Source organism: Salvelinus alpinus, chromosome 18, assembly GCF_045679555.1.
Source record: "Salvelinus alpinus chromosome 18, SLU_Salpinus.1, whole genome shotgun sequence".
NCBI lineage: Eukaryota > Metazoa > Chordata > Actinopteri > Salmoniformes > Salmonidae > Salvelinus > Salvelinus alpinus.
Window position 1 is genome coordinate 49,271,784 of NC_092103.1, and position 23,075 is coordinate 49,294,858.

Genomic DNA, 23,075 nt, shown 5'->3' on the forward strand with positions numbered 1-23,075 from the left:
TATCATGTTATAGTGAGTCAGTAGCCATGCTACCTGTTAAATGATACTAGTTATCATGTTATAGTGAAGCAGTAGCCATGCTACCTGTTAAATGATACTAGTTATCATGTGATAGTGAGTCAGTAGCCATGCTACCTGTTAAATTATACTAGTTATCATGTTATAGTGAAGCAGTAGCCATGCTACCTGTTAAATGATACTAGTTATCATGTTATAGTGAGTCAGTAGCCATGCTACCTGTTAAATGTTCCTAGTTATCATGTTATAGTGAAGCACTAGCCATGCTACCTGTTAAATGATACTAGTTATCATGTTATAGTGAAGCAGTAGCCATGCTACCTGTTAAATGATACTAGTTATCATGTTATAGTGAAGCACTAGCCATGCTACCTGTTAAATGATACTAGTTATAGTGATGCAGTAGCCATGCTACCTGTTTAATGTTCCTAGTTATCATGTTAAAATGAAGCAGTAGCCATGCTACCTGTTAAATGTTCCTAGTTATAGTGAAGCAGTAGCCATGCTACCTGTTAAATGATACTAGTTATCATGTTATAGTGAACAGTAGCCATGCTACCTGTTAAATGTTCCTAGTTATAGTGAAGCAGTAGCCATGCTACCTGTTAAATGATACTAGTTATCATGTTATAGTGAAGCAGTAGCCATGCTACCTGTTAAATGATACTAGTTATAGTGAAGCAGTAGCCATGCTACCTGTTAAATGATACTAGTTATCATGTTATAGTGAAGCAGTAGCCATGCTACCTGTTAAATGATACTAGTTATCATGTTATAGTGAAGCAGTAGCCATGCTACCTGTTAAATGATACTAGTTATCATGTTATAGTGAGTCAGTAGCCATGCTACCTGTTAAATGATACTAGTTATCATGTTATAGTGAAGCAGTAGCCATGCTACCTGTTAAATGATACTAGTTATCATGTGATAGTGATTCAGTAGCCATGCTACCTGTTAAATTATACTAGTTATCATGTTATAGTGAAGCAGTAGCCATGCTACCTGTTAAATGATACTAGTTATCATGTTATAGTGAGTCAGTAGCCATGCTACCTGTTAAATGTTCCTAGTTATCATGTTATAGTGAAGCACTAGCCTTGCTACCTGTTAAATGATACTAGTTATCATGTTATAGTGAAGCAGTAGCCATGCTACCTGTTAAATGATACTAGTTATAGTGATGCAGTAGCCATGCTACCTGTTTAATGTTCCTAGTTATCATGTTAAAATGAAGCAGTAGCCATGCTACCTGTTTAATGTTCCTAGTTATCATGTTATAGTGAAGCACTAGCCATGCTACCTGTTAAATGTTCCTAGTTATCATGTTAAAATTAAGCAGTAGCCATGCTACCTGTTAAATGATACTAGTTATCATGTTAAAATTAAGCAGTAGCCATGCTACCTGTTTCCTTTTCTCAATAGGGGGTGCTGTTTACACTTTGAAGATTTTTCGTTCCCAGATTAAACTACCTCGTACTCAATTCTTGCTCGTACAATATGCATATTATTATTACTATTGGATAGAAACCACTCTAGTTTCTAAAACCGTTTGAATTATTTCTCTGAGTGAAACAGAACTCATTCTACAGCACACTTCCTGTCAAGAAGTGAGATTTCTGAAATTGAGGTCTCTGTTCCAGGGTCGGTTTATAAATTCCCTTATAAGCTATGGGGCTACATGCACTGCATACGCCTTCCCCTAGATGTCAGTAAGCGGTGAGACTTTGAATGGAGCGGATAGCACCATCTGGGGGAGTATAAAACCTCTTGGAACGGAAGTACCGACCTTTTCGACGAGCTGCCTGACGCATGAGGGACACCGGCATGGCGTCTTCAAAAGCTTTCGGTTTAGCAGTTCTATATCTCCAGCTCTGATTTAATTTGTTTTTTGTCTTAAAAACTTCATAAGGTAGTTCATTTAAACCGACTTATAGCAGTTTATAGCAGTTTATTGCGATTTTCTGGAGTTTCTTTGTCAGGCGTTATCACGAGTTGGGCACCTCTCCGGTACATCGGCGTTAGCAGCTAATTTCTACAGGAGTAGAGGACATCTTTCAACCAAAAGACGATTGTTCTGGACAAAGGACCACTTGCCCAAGATTCTGATGGAAGATCATCCAAAAGTAAGAGCTATTTATGATGTTAATTCGTATATCTGTGGAAAGATGTAAAATTATTAGTCCGCCATTGATTTAGGCATGGTCTCGCTGTAACGCACGCTGAATGTCGAGTAACGTTAATTTTAAAAATCTAACACAGCGGTTGCATTAAGAACTAATGTGTCTTTCATTTGCTGTCCAACCTGTATTTTTTAGTCAAGTTTACGATTAGTTATCGATTAGATTTGGTGCCTCTCCAAGATGGCGCCGCCCAGATTGCCTGAAATGTTGCTACTAATCACATTGTATAACCACGATCTGTGCTGCTAAATATGCACATTTTCGAACAAAACCTATATGCATTGTGTAATATGATGTTACAGGACTGTCATCTGATGAAGTATATCAAGGTTAGTCAAAAATTATATATCTTTTGCTGGATGTTACGATCGCTAACCTTTGCTACTGGTAAACGGCTTGTGTTTCCGGCTATTGTGGTAAGCTAATATAATGCTAAATTGTGTTTTCGCTGTAAAACACTTAAACAATCTGAAATATTGGCTGGATTCACAAGATGTTGGTCTTTCATTTGCTGTACGCTGTGTATTTTTCAGAAATGTTTTATGATGAGTATTTCGGTATTTGACGTTGGTCTCTGTAATTATTCTGGCTGCTTCGGCACTATTTCAGATTGCAGCTGCAATGTAGAACTGTGATTTATACCTGAAATATGCACATTTTTCTAAAAAAACATATGCTATACAATAAATATGTTATCAGACTGTCATCTGATGAAGTTGTTTCTTGGTTAGTGGCTATATATATCTTTATTTTGTCGAAATTGTGATAGCTACCTATGCAGGAAAAAAATTGTGGGAAAAAAAAGTTGTGTCTTTTGCTATCGTGGTTAGCTAATAGATTTACATATTGTGTCTTCCCTGTAAAACATTTTAAACATCAGAAATGATGGCTGGATTCACAAGATGTGTATCTTTCATCTGGTGTCTTGGACTTGTGATTTAATGATATTTAGATGCTAGTATTTACTTGTGACGCTATGCTAGGCTATGCTAGTCAGCTTTTTTACTGTGGGGGGTGCTCCCGGATCCGGGATTGGGACCAATTAGAAGTTAATGTTCCTAGTTATAGTGAAGCAGTAACCGTTGTCACACAGAAGAATACATGAATTCAGCGATCAGATCAGAGACCAAACTAGTCCTGGGAAGAACCACATGATCTATTCTGGGTGTGAGAATCTTAAACTGTAATTGCTTTGATGTTTAATACATGCACAGTATCTACTGTGTAGTATTTTACAATATATCACAGTATATTATGTACCCGAAATCTAGTATTTTTCATTCCACCGAATTTATGTAGTTTCAACTAGCATTATGAAGATAATGTGCTTTTTAAAAAAAAAATGGCTTTCAACCTTTGATCTCGCCACCCGCTCAACTATCAGACATGTGGTGAGGTGAGGGATTAAGAAACAAACATTAACACTAGGTTACAGACAGAGAAAGGAATGGGTCATACCAACATGATCTCAGAGGCTGGGCCATACAGTATGACTTTGTGAATGTTTTCTGCTGACGTCTTTGCCCTAGTTCTAGAAGCTAGTGTAATGTGTAAGAACACACAGAGGGTGTTCTTTCATGGAAGCCTCTCCAACAAAATCCAGGTAGAATCAGGAATTCCCCAGGGCAGCTGTCTAGGCCCCTTACTGGTAGAATCAGGAATTCCCCAGGGCAGCTGTCTAGGCCCCTTACTGGTAGAATCAGGAATTCCCCAGGGCAGCTGTCTACTGGTAGAATCAGGAATTCCCCAGGGCAGCTGTCTACTGGTAGAATCAGGAATTCCCCAGGGCAGCTGTCTAGGCCCCTGACTTTATTCAATCTTTACTAACAACATGCCACTGGCTTTGAGTAAAGTCGGAAGACTCAACACTATACACATCAGCTACCACAGCGACTGAAAAGACAGCAGCACTTATGAGCTGCAGTTAGCTTTAGAATGGGTGGCAAGGAATAAGTCCTAAATATTTCAAAAACTAAAAGCATTCTTTTTGTGACAAATCATTCACTAAACCCTAACCCTCAACTCAATCTTGTACTGAATAATGTGGAAATTGAGCAAGTTGAGGAGACTAAACTGCTTGGAGTAACCCTAGATTGTAAACTGTCATGGTCAAAAAATATTGATACAACAGTAGCTAAGATGGGGAGAAGTCTGTCCATAATGCTGCTCTGCCTTCTTAACAACACTATCAACAAGGCAGGTCCTACAGGCCCTAGTTTTGTCACACCTGGACTACTGTTCAGTCGTGTGGTCAAGTGGTTTAAAGTGGAGGATAATTAATGAAATAATAAAATAATAAAAACAAATACAAATCTTACACTGTAAGAAATAATGTGCCTGTTCTACTTTTAAAAAATGGAGGCAGCTATTTGCATCAGCTTTTTGAGTACCCCCCCAAAAAATGGTTAGATCTAACTTAATTTTATAATTTACAGAACTATTATTGTAAGTTGGATCTACTTAATTTTTCTGATTAGTTACTTATGTAAAATACATTTAAGTTAGGTTCCTATAACTTGAAATAGTTACTACAAATATTTTCAAATAGCTGCAAATAGACTCAATTTATTTGGGATAATTTACTTTAAATGATTTTTTTGATGCAACAACACCTATTGTTTGGAATATGCATTAAAAGTAACAAACATCAGAGGAACTTTAAAACTTCACTTTCATTGCTTAATTTTCATATTAAGCGCAATGGGTTTCTGCAAGAGAAAACAACAAAATTATTGTTTTAAATGATCAAGGAATACAAGGTGAAGGTTTTTTAATTTTCTCTTTAATAGCTGTATTTATTTTGGTATGAGCCTTCTCTCTCTCCTCAACTTGATTTCCTGGATCTAGTTGTCCTTGCCTATATACATTCACTTTGTTTTTAACTTCTCAGGATGTTGACGACAACATAATCCAAGAGGACGTGGCTCAGCTTGTGCTGAAAGTGTACGTGGTGAGGGATCTGCATCGAAGGAGCCAAGATCCTGGTTGGTATTCCCAGCATATAGCTCAGTATTCAACACCATAGTACCCTCCAAACTCGCCATTAAGCTTGAGGCCCTGGGTCTCAACCCCACCCTGTGTAATTGGGTCCTGGACTTCCTGACGGGTCGCCCCCAGGTGGTGAAGGTAGAAAACAACACCTCCACTTCACTGATCCTCAACACTGGGGTCCCACAAGGGTGTGTGCTCAGCCCCGTCCTGTACTCCCTGTTCACCCATGACTGCGTGGCCTTGCACACCTCCAACTCAATCATCAAGTTTGCAGACGATAAAACAGTAGTGGGCTTGATTACCAACAACGACAAGACAGCCTACAGGAAGGAGGTGAGGGCTCTTGGAGTGTGGTGTCAGGAAAATAACCTCACACTCAACGTCAAAAAAATAAAGGAGATGATCGTGGACTTCAGGAAACAGCAGAGGGAGCACCCCCCTATCCACATCGATGGGACAGCAGTGGAGAAGTTGGAAAGTTTTAAGTTCCTCGGCATACATATCACTGACAGACTGAAATGGTCCACCCACACGGATAGTGTGGTGAAGAAGGCGTGACAGCACCTCTTCAACCTCAGGAGGCTGAAGAAATTTGTCTTGTCACCTAAAACCCTCACAAACATTTACAGATGCACAATTGAGAGCATCCTGTCAGGCTATATCACCGCCTGGTATGGCAACTGCACCGCCCACAACCGCAGGGCTCTCACGAAGGTGGTGCGGTCTCCACAACGCATCACCGGGGGCAAACTACCTGCCCTCCAGGACACCTACAGCACCTGATGTCACAGGAAGGCCAAAAAGATCATCAAGAACAACAACCACAGCCACTGCCTGTTCACCCCGCTACCATTCAGAAGGCGAGGTCAGTACAGGTGGGACCGAGAGACTGAAAAACAGCTTCTATCTCAAGGCCATCAGATTGTTAAACAGCCATCACTAACACAGAGAGGCTGCTGCCTACATACAGACTTGAAATCATTGGCCACTTTAATAAATGTAACACTAGTCACTTTAATAATGTTTACATATCTTGCATTACTCATCTCATATGTACATGCTGTATTTTATACTATCTACTGCATCTTGCCTATGCGGCTCTGTCATTGCTCATCCATATATTTTTATTTATATATTATTTTCCATTCCTTACTTAGATTTGTGTGTATTAGGCATTTGTTGTGTAATTGTTAGATATGACTTGTTAGGTATTGCTGTGCTGTCGGAACTAGAAGCACAAGCATTTCACTAGACTCACAATAACATCTGCTAGCCATGTGTATGTAACCAATAACATTTGATTTGATTTGATGGTAGGCATATGTGATGCCTCCGGTTGACCAACAGCGTATGCTGCTTTGGGTAGATGTCTGACAATACCTTTTGCTCAAGGACTATAACCTTCCCTATGGATTCCAGTTGAAAACCCCAGAGGGGCTCATTGTACCACGCATTCTGACACTTGACAATAAAAGCAAGTTTGCCATGAACAATGATCATTAGAAGTATTTCTACAAAGTCCGGTTGTCCTCCAGTTGACCCGTGGGCCAAGCTCCTTCCGACAGAGTAATTGGTACCATTGCAGGAAATTGTGTTGAACAGGAAATTGTGTTGAACAGGAAATTGTGTTGAACAGGAAATGTTCCTCACACTACTTCCTTTCTGTCATCCTTGAAGACTTCTAAAAACCACTGTGGACAGCTTTGTGACAGAGAGGGCAGGTTTGACAACATCTGTTCTATAGAGACAGTCAAATGTTTCGAAAGCCGTTGGTCACTCGAACAATTAGCTTCTTTTTTTGAAGCTGTGTTTAGCTTCAAAGTGCACAGCGATATAAGGGGTACAAATGCCTTTATCAGTTGTGGATAGTGTTCAATAGAATGATAAGTCTTTCCTGAGGGAAAACCTCCAAGAATCTATGCCTGTGCTCAGATATCTTTGTGTCAAGGTACCAAATAGTCTCCTCTGTGTGAAGTGGGGCAATCATAAGCTCGACCTTTGAGGTGCCCATATTATCTGCCGTGATGGTTCACCTACAGGTATTTTGGTTCCGGTTATGAAGCAGACGGAATAAGCACCAGTTTTCATGAGCGTTTCTTTCCAGGCTCTTTGAAGTGGAAAAGTTCAGTGGAAACGGTGGGCAGGCAGTTTTATCATTCCATACGGGAACTGTTTGATTAGATTGTTAAGTCCCAACAGAGTAAAATATTTATTATTGATAAAAATAAAAAATAAATATTGCACAATGCCAGCTTCCAGTAATGAAGCACATCTGGTAAATAGCCAGACAACACATAAAAAATATTTCTGTTTTTCAGTCAAAACACAATGATTTTTTACATTATAACAATGTGGGATTTTCCAAAGATGTTTAAATGTGTTCAGAATGTTGTGGTTTTGTTCTTACTTCCTTTACCCGGAGCAGGAAGCTCCCCCAAACAGAACCTGCAGATATGATATATATTTTGTTACCTTTACTTACTGTAACTAGGCAAGTCGGTTAAGAACAAATTCTTATTTACAATGACGTCCTACCGCGGCCAAACACGGACGACGCTGGGCCAATTGTGCGACGCCCTAGGGGACTCCCAATCACGGCCAGTTGTGATACAGCCTGGAATCGAACCAGGGTCTGTAGTGAACACCTCCAGCACTGAGATGCAGTGCCTTAGACCGCTGCACGACTCGGGAGACCCTACATGTATGTGATGCTCTAAAACTATCCACAAATCCACCAATGGAGTGGGCTCCTTTAAATGATCTGCTGCCACTCTAATTATCGTTGGCACTATCTTTGGTACCTTGACACAGAGATAGTAGTGTTAAGGATCTTTCCCAGCACAGGAATAAAAAGTAATTCTTCCTGCAATTGTGCAAGGTCCTTTAAAAATTGGTTGGTTTTAAAACTTCTTACGGCTGAGATCCCTTTAACGGGATCGATATGACAACAGCCAGTGAAAGTGCAGAGCGCCAAATTCAAAACAACAGAAATCTCATAATTAAATATCCTCAAACATACAAGTATTTTACACCATTTTAAAGATACACTTGTTGTTAATCCTACTGTACCAGACACATGGCTTTATATTGGGGTCCTACTGTACCAGACACATGGCTTTATATTGGGGACCTACTGTACCAGACACATGGCTTTATATTGGGGTCCTACTGTACCAGGCACATGGCTTTATATTGGGGTCCTACTGTACCAGACACATGGCTTTATATTGGGGTCCTACTGTACCAGGCACATGGCTTTATATTGGGGACCTACTGTACCAGGCACATGGCTTTATATTGGGGTCCTACTGTACCAGACACATGGGTTTATATTGGGGACCTACTGTACCAGGCACATGGCTTTATATTGGGGTCCTACTGTACCAGACACATGGGTTTATATTGGGGTCCTACTGTACCAGACACATGGCTTTATTTTGGGGTCCTACTGTACCAGACACATGGCATTGATGTACCATTCAGCTGAGGCGTTTGCAGTTTTCTATTAACTGTTCAGTTAAGTATTGACACTGTCTCTCTCTCTCTCTCTCTCTCTCTCTCTCTCTCTCTCTCTCTCTCTCTCTCTCTCTCTCTCTCTCTCTCTCTCTCTCTCTCTCTCTCTCTCTCTCTCTCTCTCTCTCTCTCTCTCTCTCTCTCTCTCTCTCTCTCTCTCTCTCTCTCTCTCTCTCTCTCTCTCTCTCTCTCTTGCTCTTTCTGACTCTCTCGCTCTCTTTCTCTCTCGCGCCCTCTTTCTCCCTCTCTCTCTCTCTCTCTCTTTCTCTCTCGCTCTCTCTTTCTCCCTCTCTCTCTCTCTCTCTCTCTCTCTTGCTCTTTCTGCCTCTCTCGCTCTCTTTCTATCTCGCTCTCTCTTTCTCCCTCTCTCTCTTTCTTTCTCGCTCTCTCTTTCTCCCTCTCTCTCTTTCTCCCTCTCTCTCTTTCTCTGTCTGTCTCTCTTGACAAGTTCCCTGGAAATAGAACACACTGAGCATCTAAATTGAAGCTGGTGAAAAATATATATGTTTTGAATCAGGAAAAAATACAAAGCCCACTCTCTCTCTCGCTCTCTCTCTCTCTCACTCTCTGCCCTTCACTTCAAAGTGCTCCATGGTCTAAGAAGCAGAATGAGAAAAGGGTTTTGATAGCAGCTATTGCAGGTTGTCTGTCCTAAATGAATACTCAGTGGTTCTGTGTAGGACAGTGTTTTCATCACGGTTAGAGAGAGAAAGTCCACTATCTCAGCTTCAAGTGATGAATCTCTAGAAAGTCATCTATGAACCTACAAGTAATGCAAATCTGTAGCTAAGTAAACAGACCCGTTTTTTTCTCAGTAGACATTAGCTAGCTCGTAGCCTTTTAGAGTTATTTATTTATTGTTATTATTATAATTATTTATTGTTTTACTATTTTTATTTGTTTAATTTAGAAAACATTTGTGTGTTTTTATCTTTTAGCCCTGGGCACATCTCAAAATGACTGGTTTTAAATGACGTGGCAGAAAGACTGTGCTGCTCATTGAGTTCAAAGGTTGTCTGAAATTGGATCAGGCGTCGTGTAAATGGCTTAAAAACTACAGACAGTTACACAATGTGTATTTTCTGATGATGTAATGTCGAGTTTCCTTGATTTCACGAAAGGTGTCCCCACAAGGGGTCGATTTTTAGGTCATGTACTTTTTACGATCTATGTAAATTATATTGGTCTATCTGCAATTTTATTTTACATACATCTGTCTGTGGATGACACTGTTGTGTGTGCTATTACATTAAGGTTGACTAGGCTCTTCCGGAGCTGCAATCTGCCTCTGTTGCTTTGCAGAAGGCATTGGTATCACGTTTCAGGTCAGACCCAGATGCAGACAGTGTCGAAGTAACAAAAGTTTATTACTAGAACAGGGGGCAGAATGACAGGTCAAAGGGTAGGCAGAATGACAGGTCAAAGGGTAGGCAGAATGACAGGTCAAAGGTAGGCAGAATGACAGGTCAAAGGGTAGGCAGAATGACAGGTCAAAGGGCAGGCAGAATGACAGGTCAAAGGGTAGGCAGAATGACAGGTCAAAGGTAGGCAGAATGACAGGTCAAAGGGCAAGCAGAATGACAGGTCAAAGGGCAGGCAGAATGACAGGTCAAAGGGTAGGCAGAATGACAGGTCAAAGGGTAGGCAGAATGACAGGTCAAAGGTAGGCAGAATGACAGGTCAAAGGGCAGGCAGAATGACAGGTCAAAGGGTAGGCAGAATGACAGGTCAAAGGGTAGGCAGAATGACAGGTCAAGGGTAGGCAGAAAGGTCAAAACCAGAAAACAGGAACTAGAGCAGACAAGGGAAAACCGCTGGTGGCTTGATGAACAAAACTAACTGGCAACAGACAAACAGAGAACACGGGTATAAATACACTGGGGATAATGGGGAAGATGGGCGACACCTGGAGGGGGGTGGAGACAATCACAAAGACAGGTGAAACAGATCAGGGTGGGACACCTGGAGGGGGTGGAGACAATCACAAGGACAGGTAGAACAGATCAGGGTGGGACACCTGGAGGGGGGTGGAGACAATCACAAAGACAGGTGAAACTGATCAGGGTGGGACACCTGGAGGGGGGTGGAGACAATCACAAAGACAGGGGAACCAGATCAGGTGGGACACCTGGAGGGGGGTGGAGACAATCACAAAGACAGGGGAACCAGATCAGGTGGGACACCTGGAGGGGAGTGGAGACAATCACAAAGACAGGGGAACCAGATCAGGTGGGACACCTGGAGGGGGGTGGAGACAATCACAAAGACAGGGGAACCAGATCAGGGTGGGACACCTGGAGGGGGGTGGAGACAATCACAAAGACAGGTGAACCAGATCAGGGTGGGACACCTGGAGGGGGGTGGAGACAATCACAAAGACAGGGGAACCAGATCAGGGTGGGACACCTGGAGGGGGGTGGAGACAATCACAAAGACAGGTGAAACTGATCAGGGTGGGACACCTGGAGGGGGGTGGAGACAATCACAAAGACAGGGGAACCAGATCAGGGTGGGACACCTGGAGGGGGTGGAGACAATCACAAAGACAGGGGAACCAGATCAGGGTGGGACACCTGGAGGGGGTGGAGACAATCACAAAGACAGGTGAAACAGATCAGGTGGGACAGTTGGTTCAACTGAAAGTGGTAATTAATGCAGGTAAAACCGAGTACTCTATGTTTTCCAATTCACTTACAAAATGTACCTGAGGATTTATGCATATTTACAATGGATGGTCCCCACATTGATCGTGTACCCACTTATGGGCATCTGAATTTATGAAAAGTTATCTTTCAAAAAGCATTTTAATGAGTTAGTCAAGAAATTAAGAATTAAAATGGGCTTCTTCTTTAGAAAATACATTATGCCTTTCCCTGAATAGCAGAAAGCTGGTCATTCAGTCAACTTTCCTGCTACTGCTAGACTATGGTTTATTGAAATGAATGCAGCTGTCACTACACTGAAACCGTTAGATGCAGTTTACCACAGCGCACTTCGCCTTATTACGGGCGACAGGTTCAGTACACGTCATTGGATCCTATATCAGAAAGTAGGCTGGCCCTCTGTCACGATCGTTACAATAACTGGACCAAAGCGCAGCGTGATCTGGATTCCACATCTTTTAATTACGAGGTGAAACTCACAGCAAAACAAAACAATAAATCGCAAAAACGAAACGTGAAGCTGCTATAGTGCTCATAAGGCAACTATATGTAGTCAAGATCCCAAAAAGCACAAAGGGGAAAATGGCTGCCTAAATATGATCCCCAATCAGAGACAACGATAAACAGCTGCCTCTGATTGGGAACCATACCAGGCCAACATAGAAATATAGTTACCTAGATGACCCACCCTTAATCACACCCCGACCTAACCAACATAGAGAATAAACAGCTCTCTATGGTCAGGGCGTGACACCCTCTCTTATGTCTCGTAGATCCATACACTGCTCTCTTGTTATTTATAAAGCCCTCGTGCCACAAACTTCCACCGTACCTGACTGCATTGTTAAATTACAGACACACGAGTCACCAGACCCGGGGCTCAGGGATGGCTAACTCTGGAGATTCCGTTGATCTCTACGGAATTAGGTAAATCTGTATTCAGTTTTTCTTAACACCCGATGTATGGAATGATCTGCAAAGCTCTCTGCACGTTGATGCTCTGTTGCCTCCGGGGCAGTACATGTTGTTAACGGAGGAACTCTTAGTAGAGGAATGGGATTGCTTTTCTTAAATTGTCTGTCTTTATTACATTCTATTTGTACATTTTGTATAATTTGTGTACATGCAGGGCTCCTTTGGAAAAGAGGCCTTGGTCTCAATGGGATTTCCCTGTTAAATAAAGGTGCAATAAATCAAATAAATATAAATTATATTTGTTAAGCACTTTGAAATGTACCCCTTGTTAGAAATGTGCACTTGAAAATAAAGTTTAATTGATTATTTGATTGATTGAGAGTGGTGGTTGTGGTGAGACACTTGGCATCCAGTCAGGTCTTCCAGAGGGCTTAATAACCACTATACTTTAGACTAGTTAGGTATTCAGACATAACCCTGCCACTACATAATGATATGAATAACTGGATTTTAGACTAGTTAGGTATTCAGACATAACCTTGTCACTACATAAGGATATGAATAACTGGATTTTAGACTATATACACTCCATCGGCAGGACAGAACAGCAGCCTCTGGTAAGACATGGGGCGGGGGCCTATGCATTTATGTAAACAACAGCTGGTGCACGATATCTAAGGAAGTCTTGAGGTTTTGCTCGCCTGAGGTAGAGTGTCTCATGATAAGCTGTAGACCACACTATCTACCTAGAGAGTTTCCATCTGTATTTTTCGTAGCTGTCTACATACCACACAGACCGATGCTGGCAGTCCACATCACCAACAAACTAACATGGTCCAAGCACACCAAGACAGTCGTAAAGAGGGCACGACGAAACCTATTCCCCCTCAGGAGATTAAGCATGGGTCCTCAGATCCTCAAAAGGTTTTACAGATGCACCATCGAGAGCATCCTGACCGGTTGCATCCCTGCCTGGTATGGCAACTGCTCAGCCCCCGAAAGCAAGGCACTACAGAGGGTAGTACGTACGGCCCAGTACACAGGGGCCAAGCTTCCTGCCATCCAGGACTTCTATACCAGGCAGTGTCAGAGGAAGGCCTGAAAAATTATTGTCAGAGACGCCAGCCACCCTAGTCATAGACTGTTCTCTCTGCTACCGCATGGCAAGCAGTACCGGAGTGCCAAGTCTAGGACCAAGAGGCTTCTGAATAGCTTCTACCCCCAAGCCATAAGCCTCCTGAACAGCTAATCAAATGGCTACCCAGACTATTTGCATTGCCCTCCCCTCTCCACACTGCTGCTACTCTAGATATTCCATAAAAAAATCTGCCGTTTCCAGCTACAATAGTTATTTACAACATTAACAATGTCTACACTGTATTTCTGATCAATTTGATGTTATTTTAAGGGACAAAATAAAAACGTGTTTTTCTTTAAAAAACAAGGACATTTCTACGTGACCCTAAACTTTTGAACGGTGATGTACATGGACACTATGGACTATACATAGACACTATGGACTATACATGGACTATACAAGGACACTATGGACTATACATGGACACTATGGACTATACATGGACACTATGGACTATACATGGACAATATGGACTATACATGGACACTATGGACTATACATGGACACTATGGACTATACAAGGACACTATGGACTATACATGGACACTATGGTCTATACATGGACACTATGGACTATACATGGACACTATGGGCTATACATGGACACTATGGACTATACATGGACACTGTGGACTATACATGGACACTATGGACTATACATGGACACTGTGGACTATACATGGACACTATGGACTATACATGGACACTATGGACTATACATGGACACTGTGGACTATACATGGACACTATGGACTATACATGGACACTATGGACTATACATGGACACTATGGGCTATACATGGACACTATGGACTATACATGGACACTATGGACTATACATGGACACTGTGGACTATACATGGACACTATGGACTATACATGGACACTGTGGACTATACATGGACACTGTGGACTATACATAGACACTATGGACTATACATGGACACTATGGACTATACATGGAAACTATGGACTATACATGGACACTATGGACTATACATGGACACTGTGGACTATACATGGACACTATGGACTATACATGGACACTATGGACTATACATGGACACTATGGGCTATACATGGACACTATGGACTATACATGGACACTATGGACTATACATGGACACTGTGGACTATACATGGACACTATGGACTATACATGGACACTATGGACTATACATGGACACTATGGGCTATACATGGACACTATGGACTATACATGGACACTGTGGACTATACATGGAAACTATGGACTATACATGGACACTATGGACTATACATGGACACTGTGGACTATACATGGACACTATGGACTATACATGGACACTATGGACTATACATGGACACTATGGGCTATACATGGACACTATGGACTATACATGGACACTATGGACTATACATGGACACTGTGGACTATACATGGACACTATGGACTATACATGGACACTGTGGACTATACATGGACACTGTGGACTATACATAGACACTATGGACTATACATGGACACTATGGACTATACATGGAAACTATGGACTATACATGGACACTATGGACTATACATGGACACTGTGGACTATACATGGACACTATGGACTATACATGGACACTATGGACTATACATGGACACTATGGGCTATACATGGACACTATGGACTATACATGGACACTATGGACTATACATGGACACTGTGGACTATACATGGACACTATGGACTATACATGGACACTATGGACTATACATGGACACTATGGGCTATACATGGACACTATGGACTATACATGGACACTGTGGACTATACATGGAAACTATGGACTATACATGGACAATATGGACTATACAAGGACACTATGGACTATACATGGACACTATGGGCTATACATGGACACTATGGACTATACAAGGACACTATGGACTATACATGGACACTATGGGCTATACATGGACACTATGGACTATACATGGACACTGTGGACTATACATGGACACTATGGACTATACATGGACACTATGGACTATACATGGACACTATGGGCTATACATGGACACTATGGACTATACATGGACACTATGGACTATACATGGACACTATGGGCTATACATGGACACTATGGACTATACATGGACACTATGGGCTATACATGGACACTGTGGACTATACATGGACACTATGGACTATACATGGACACTATGGGCTATACATGGACACTGTGGACTATACATGGACTATACATGGACACTATGGACTATACATGGACTATACATGGACACTATGGGCTATACATGGACACTGTGGACTATACATGGACACTATGGACTATACATGGACACTATGGACTATACATGGACACTATGGACTATACATGGACACTATGGACTATACATGGACACTATGGACTATACATGGACACTGTGGACTATACATGGACACTATGGACTATACATGGACACTATGGACTATACATGGACACTATGGACTATACATGGACACTATGGACTATACATGGACACTATGGACTATACATGGACACTATGGACTATACATGGACACTATGGACTATACATGGACACTATGGACTATACATGGACACTATGGACTATACATGGACACTATGGACTATACATGGACACTATGGACTATACATGGACACTATGGTCTATACATGGACACTATGGTCTATACATGGACACTATGGACTATACATGGACACTATGGACTATACATGGACACTATGGGCTATACATGGACACTATGGACTATACATGGACACTGTGGACTATACATGGACACTATGGACTATACATGGACACTATGGACTATACATGGACACTATGGACTATACATGGACACTATGGACTATACATGGACACTATGGACTATACATGGACACTATGGACTATACATGGACACTATGGACTATACATGGACACTATGGACTATACATGGACACTATGGACTATACATGGACACTATGGACTATACATGGACACTATGGACTATACATGGACACTATGGACTATACATGGGCACTGTGGACTATACATGGACACTATGGACTATACATGGACACTATGGACTATACATGGACACTATGGACTATACATAGACACTATGGACTATACATGGACACTATGGATTTTACATGGACACTATGGACTATATATGGACACTATGGACTATACATGGATACTATGGACTATACATGGACACTATGGACTATACATGGACACTATGGACTATACATGGACACTGTGGACTATACATGGACACTATGGACTATACATGGACACTATGGACTATACATGGACACTATGGACTATACATGGACACTATGGACTATACATGGGCACTGTGGACTATACATGGACACTATGGACTATACATGGACACTATGGACTATACATGGACACTATGGACTATACATAGACACTATGGACTATACATGGACACTATGGATTTTACATGGACACTATGGACTATATATGGACACTATGGACTATACACGGACACTATGGAATATACATGGACACTATGGACTATACATGGACACTATGGACTATACATGGACACTATGGGTTATACAAGGACACTATGGACTATATATGGACACTATGGACTATACATGGACACTATGGACTATACATGGACGACACTATGGTCTATACACGGACACTATGGAATATACATGGACACTATGGACTATACATGGACACTATGGACTATAAATGGACACTATGGACTATACATGGACACTATGGACTATACATGGACACTGTGGACTATACATGGACACTATGGACTATATATGGACACTATGGACTATACATGGACACTATGGACTATACATGGACACTATGGACTATACATGGACACTATGGACTATACATGGACACTAAGGACTATACATGGACACTATGGACTTGACATGGACACTATGGACTATACATGGACACTATGGACTATACATGGACACTATGGACTATACATTGACACTATGGACTATAAATGGACACTATGGACTATACATGGACACTAAGGGCTATACATGGACACTATGGACTATACATGGACACTATGGACTATACATGGACTATACATGGACACTATGGACTATACATGGACACTATGGACTATACATGGACACTATGGGTTATACATGGACACTATGGACTATATAAGGACACTATGGACTATACATGGACACTATGGACTATACATGGACTATACATGGACACTATGGACTATACATGGACACTATGGACTATACATGGACACTGTGGACTATACATGGACACTATGGACTATATATGGACACTATGGACTATACATGGACACTATGGACTATACATGGACACTATGGACTATACATGGACACTATGGACTATACATGGACACTAAGGACTATACATGGACCCTATGGACTATACATGGACACTATGGACTATACATGGACACTATGGACTATACATGGACACTATGGACTATACATGGACACTATGGACTATACATGGACACTATGGACTATACATGGACACTATGGACTATAAATGGACACTGTGGACTATACATGGACACTATGGGCTATACATGGACACTATGGACTATACATGGACACTATGGACTATACATGGACACTATGGACTATACATGGACTATACATGGACACTATGGACTATACATGGACACTATGGACTATACATGGACACTATGGACTATACATGGACACTATGGACTATACATGGACACTATGGACTATACATGGACACTATGGTTTATACATGGACTATACATGGACACTATGGGCTATACATGGACACTACGGACTATACATGGACACTATGGACTATACATGGACACTATGGACTATACATGGACACTATGGACTATACATGGACACTATGAACTATACATGGACACTATGGACTATACATGGACACTATGGACTATACATGGACTATACATGGACACTATGGACTATACATGGACACTATGGACTATACATGGACACTATGGACTATACATGGACACTATGGACTATACATGGACACTATGGACTATACATGGACACTACGGACTATACATGGACTATATATGGACACTATGGACTATACATGGACACTGTGGACTATACATGGACACTATGGACTATACATGGACACTATGGGCTATACATGGACAATATGGACTATACATGGACACTATGGACTATACATGGACACTATGGACTATACATGGACACTGTGGACTATACATGGACACTATGGACTATACATGGACACTATGAACTATACATGGACACTATGGACTATACATGGACACTGTGGACTATACATGGACACTATGGACTATACATGGACACTCTGGACTATACATAGACACTGTGGACTATACCTGGACACTATGGACTATACATGGACACTATGGACTATACATGGACACTGTGGACTATACATGGACTATACAGGGACTCTATGTACTATACATGGACACTATGGACTATACATGGACACTGTGGACTATACATGGACACTATAGACTATACATGGACACTATGGACTATACATGGACACTATGGACTATACATGGACACTATGGACTACACATGGACACTATGGACTATACATGGACACTATGGGCTATACATGGACACTATGGACTATACATGGACACTGTGGACTATACATGGACACTATGGACTATACAAGGACACTATGGACTATACATGGACACTATGGACTATACATGGACACTGTGGACTATACATGGACACTATGGACTATACAAGGACACTATGGACTATACATGGACACTATGGACTATACATGGACACTATGGACTATACATGAACACTATGGACTATACATGGACACTGTGGACTATACATGGACACTATGGACTATACATGGACACTATGGACTATACAAGGACACTATGGGCTATACATGGACACTATGGTCTATACACGGACAGATGATTTATACACCTCTCCTTTAAGGCTCCAGACTAACTCTATGACAGATGATTTATACACCTCTCCTTTAAGGCTCCAGGCTAACTCTATGACAGATGATTTATACACCTCCCCTTTAAGGCTCCAGACTAACTCTATGACAGATGATTTATACACCTCTCCTTTAAGGCTCCAGGCTAACTCTATGACAGATGATTTATACACCTCTCCTTTAAGGCTCCAGACTAACTCTATGACAGATGATTTATACACCTCTCATTTAAGGCTCCAGACTAACTCTATGACAGATGATTTATACACCTCTCCTTTAAGGCTCCAGACTAACTCTATGACAGATGATTTATACACCTCTCCTTTAAGGCTCCAGACTAACTCTATGACAGATGATTTATACACCTCTCCTTTAAGGCTCCAGACTAACTCTATGACAGATGATTTATACACCTCTCCTTTAAGGCTCCAGACTAACTCTATGACAGATGATTTATACACCTCTCCTTTAAGGCTCCAGACTAACTCTATGACAGATGATTTATACACCTCTCCTTTAAGGCTCCAGACTAACTCTATGACAGATGATTTATACACCTCTCCTTTAAGGCTCCAGACTAACTCTATGACAGATGATTTATACACCTCTCCTTTAAGGCTCCAGACTAACTCTATGACAGATTATTTATACACCTCTCCTTTAAGGCTCCAGACTAACTCTATGACAGATGATTTATACACCTCTCCTTTAAGGCTCCAGGCTAACTCTATGACAGATGATTTATACACCTCTCCTTTAAGGCTCCAGACTAACTCTATGACAGATGATTTATACACCTCTCCTTTAAGGCTCCAGACTAACTCTATGACAGATGATTTATACACCTCTCCTTTAAGGCTCCAGACTAACTCTATGACAGATGATTTATACACCTCTCCTTTAAGGCTCCAGACTAACTCTATGACAGATGATTTATACACCTCTCCTTTAAGGCTCCAGACTAACTCTATGACAGATGATTTATACACCTCTCCTTTAAGGCTCCAGACTAACTCTATGACAGATGATTTATACACCTCTCCTTTAAGGCTCCAGGCTAACTCTATGACAGATGATTTATACACCTCTCCTTTAAGGCTCCAGACTAACTCTATGACAGATGATTTATACACCTCTCCTTTAAGGCTCCAGACTAAATCTATGACAGATGATTTATACACCTCTCCTTTAAGGCTCCAGACTAACTCTATGACAGATGATTTATACACCTCTCCTTTAAGGCTCCAGACTAACTCTATGACAGATGATTTATACACCTCTCCTTTAAGGCTCCAGACTAACTCTATGACAGATGATTTATACACCTCTCCTTTAAGGCTCCAGACTAACTCTATGATAGATGATTTATACACCTCTCCTTTAAGGCTCCAGGCTAACTCTATGACAGATGATTTATACACCTCTCCTTTAAGGCTCCAGACTAACTCTATGACAGATGATTTATACACCTCTCCGTTAAGGCTCCAGACTAAATGTATGACAGATGATTTATACACCTCTCCTTTAAGGCTCCAGGCTAACTCTATGACAGATGATTTATACATTTTTCCAAGAATTGTTTACAGACAGATTATTTCACTTATAATTCACTGCATCACAATTTCAGTGTGTCAGAAGTTTACATGCACTAAGTTGCCTTTAAACAGCTTGGAAAATTCCAGAAAATGATGTCATGGCTTTAGAAGCTTCTGATAGGCTAGTTGACATAATTTGAGTCAATTGGAGGTGTACCTGTGGATGTATTTCAAGGCCTACCTTCAAACTTAGTGCCTCTTTGCTTGACATCATGGGAAAATCAAAAGATATCAGCCAAGACAGAAAAAAAAAACTAAACGATATCATAACCGACATCGATAAGACACAATACTGCACAGCTGTATTCATCTACCTGGCCAAGGCTTTCGACTCTGTCAATCACCACATTCTTATCGGCAGACTCAACAGCCTTGGTTTCTCAAATGACTGCCTCGCCTGAACACTATGGACTATATATGGACACTATGGGTTATACATGGACACTATGGACTATACATGGACACTATGGACTATACATGGACACTATGGACTATACATGGACACTATGGTCTATACATGGACACTATGGACTATACATGGACACTATGGGCTATACATGGACACTATGGACTATACATGGACACTATGGGTTATACATGGACACTATGGATTATACATGGGCACTATGGACTATACATGGACTATACATGGACACTATGGACTATACATGGACACTATGGACTATACATGGACACTATGGGCTATACATGGACACTATGGACTATACATGGACACTATGGTCTATACATTGACACTATGGGCTATACATGGACACTATGGACTATACATGGACACTATGGGTTATACATGGACACTATGGATTATACATGGGCACTATGGACTATACATGGACTATACATGGACACTATGGACTATACATGGACACTATGGACTATACATGGACACTATGGGTTATACATGGACACTATGGATTATACATGGACACTATGGACTATACATGGACTATACATGGACACTATGGACTATACATGGACACTATGGACTATACATGGACACTATGGGCTATACATGGACACTATGGACTATACATGGACACTATGGACTATACATGGACACTATGGACTATACATGGACACTATGGACTATACATGGACACTATGGACTATACATGGACACTATGGACTATACATGGACACTATGGACTATACATGGACACTATGGACTATACATGGACACTATGGGCTATACATGGACACTATGGACTATACATGGACACTATGGACTATACATGGACACTATGGACTATACATGGACACTATGGACTATACATGGACACTATGGACTATACATGGACACTATGGACTATACATGGACAATATGGACACTATGGACTATACATGGACACTATGGACTATACATGGACACTAAGGACTATACATGGACACTATGGACTATACATGGACACTAAGGACTATACATGGACACTATGGACTATACATGGACACTATGGACTATACATGGACACTATGGACTATACATGGACACTATGGACTATACATGGACTCTATGGGCTATACATGGACACTATGGACTATACATGGACACTATGGACTATACATGGACACTATGGACTATACATGGACACTATGGACTATACATGGACACTATGGTCTATACATGGACACTATGGTCTATACATGGACACTATGGACTATACATGGACACTATGGACTATACATGGACACTATGGACTATACATGGACACTATGGACTATACATGGACACTATGGACTATACATGGACTATACATGGACACTACGGACTATACATGGACACTATGGACTATACATGGACACTATGGACTATACATGGACACTATGGACTATACATGGACACTATGGGTTATACATGGACACTATGGATTATACATGGACACTATGGGTTATACATGGACACTATGGACTATACATGGACACTATGGACTATACATGGACACTATGGACTATACATGGACACTAAGGACTATACATGGACACTATGGACTATACATGGACACTATGGGTTATACATGGACACTATGGACTATACATGGACACTAT